Here is a 2,458-nt window from a genome sequence, read left to right on the forward strand (position 1 = left end):
TCTCCCTCGTCTCTCCCTCTCCCCCGCACCACTCCTCGCTGCCGCTACCACCACCACCTACGCCACCTGATCCCTCCTAAATCCGGTGTCCTCCGGCGGTGCCGAGCACACCACGGTGACCCCATCCCTACGCTCCTTCCTCTCATCCATGGCAGCGAGCGAGCCAGCCAAATCGACCCCCCTTCCCCAAAAGCAGTGGCAGCACCACCCACCCATGGCCTCCCTGACGGCGAGATCCGGCCTCCGCTCCCTGGCGACTCGCGCCAGGCCCCCCGGCCTGGCCCGGCCCCAGTCGGGCGCCGCATGTCCTCCTCCGCCCAAGACGACGCATGTCTGTACACCTCGCAAACCCTCCCTCCCTCTCTTCTATCCCCTGATTCGGTCAGTCGTTTGACGTGTATTTGGGGATTTTTCTCGTTTGATTGATGATGACGCCTCGGAGATGAGATGTCCAAGTGGGAGAAGATCACCACCATGGGGCCGTCACCTACACCCTCATGGCGGCCTGGAACCTCTCCAAGGGCCACCCCCACTTCGATGAGCCGCCGGTCAAATCTCGTGCCTATGCTATATTTCGGGTCGTGTGGTGGCCGTGACCCGGGTCTAATTTGTTTCACGTGTTGCAGGCCTACCCCTACCTGCACATCCACAACAAAGAGTTCCCCTGGGGTATGAATTGTCTACCCCTTCCTTCCCGTGCCCATTTCAATGCCTACGTCTGTAACTTCCTCCTTGATTTGACTGTTTGATTGGATGCGATATGCTTTGGGCAATATGTGTATGCTTTGGGTTTCACATTTCCTTCTAGGTATATGGTGTGTTTCATTTCTTAATTGTATTCAACTGTACACAGCTCACTAAAATACTGAAAAATGTTAATGATTCAGTCCTTCCCCTTCGCGCGAGTCCTCTCCCCTGCCGCCATCCTTCTCCTTCACCTGCTGCTCCTAACCCTATTGTTGTTGCTCTATTACTGCACCTCCTGCTGCTTGGCTCTGAGTCCACTAAACCTGCTGCTTCACTTCTTCTCTGAACCTCTTTCTTGCTGCTCGCTGCTACTCCTCTCTCCATCCCCACACTTGCTTCTTCTTCTCCTAACCTCGCTGCTGATCTTCTCTGAAGTCTGAACCCCCTAATGCTGCAGCTGCTCTCTCTCCCTATCTATTTCTATCTCTCTCTCTTTCTCTGTAATTCAATAGAACTAGTATTGTATAACGATATGATATGTTCAGTTTTAGACTTGTGATGTGTGGTTTTAAATTGTTGATCCGTGAACTGAATCATGGCATATGACTCTCTGTTCTTATGTGTGGTAATTAGTTACACCTGTCACTTGTGTTCTGCACTTGTTAAATAAAGGATTTCAATTTGTAGTGCTTGTGTTAGCTTTGTTCATGTGGTATAAATGTTTTCAATTTGTAGTACTTGTGTTAGCCGAGCATGATCGCTGATCGTCTAGTCCACGAGGAGAAATGATATCCGCTGTTTGTGGCCAATTCACTTTGCTATATTTACAGCCGATCACCTAGTTGCTTTTATTTACTGCTGTGCTATGCCATTGTGATGACACATTCATTCATGTTGTATTGCTATTGATTTTGTCTCTCTCCTGATGGTATTTGGGAATTGTTATGCAGGAGCCACAGGTTTGACTTCGGCAAAGGGGATCACCCTCAGCGTGTCCTTGTTTTGGCCTCCTCGCATTTCTGCTCGGCATCTTCACAGAAAACAAAAAGGTTTGTGTTGTTTATCTATTATACTATATGAATCATGCACACTAATACACTATTGTGCAAGTTCTATGGTATGTGAGTTCCTTTTGTTGCTGCAAGCATTGATACAATATGTCATGTGCAGGGATCTCTGCATCCGAGTCTCGGTCATCCTGCACAGCAAGGAGTTGGGCCAAGGGAGCAAGCAGAGTTGCTGGTTCCTTGAGGTCAGATCGAGTAAGATGGTGCACAATGACGTGCAGCATGAATAAGTGGCATTTGTATGAACAAGTGCAGTTTTTTTATTCACAACATCTAGCTTGTAGATTTAGCAATTTCCTGTAACATCCCAAAATTCTAAATTTTGGAATGTTATAAACAAATAGATAGTTTTGATTGATTCTTTGATTGATTGAATTCGAAAGTTTTTGAAAGTTAAATGAGAGGGAATAAAAGGGCTTTTCCCAAACTTTCATTTTATTTTCTGATCTTCATGAATTCAAATTCTTTTCAAATACAAAACCCTTAAGCGAAGATGATATGACTTCTTCTATTTAATTAAATGAAAGGGTATTTGAAAATATTTCAATTTCACTTGGAAATATTTCAATTCATAAACTTCATGCAACTCAATGATTTTCATGAGAGAAGATAAAATGACTTCTTCCAATTATATGAAATATGAGTTGGGAGTTTTAAAGAAATCCAATTTAAAAGTCCTTTGAAATTATTTTTCAAATTGGAGT

At 45.0% G+C, this 2,458-nt stretch overlaps 1 pseudogene; it reads left to right on the forward strand.

Moving 5' to 3' along the window:
• Positions 1-214: 214 nt before the first annotated feature.
• Positions 215-749, forward strand: LOC123090066 (cytochrome c oxidase subunit 6a, mitochondrial-like; annotated as a pseudogene).
• The last annotated feature ends 1,709 nt before the right edge of the window (positions 750-2,458 follow it).

This window comes from Triticum aestivum, chromosome 4B (genome assembly GCF_018294505.1).
Source record: "Triticum aestivum cultivar Chinese Spring chromosome 4B, IWGSC CS RefSeq v2.1, whole genome shotgun sequence".
NCBI lineage: Eukaryota > Viridiplantae > Streptophyta > Magnoliopsida > Poales > Poaceae > Triticum > Triticum aestivum.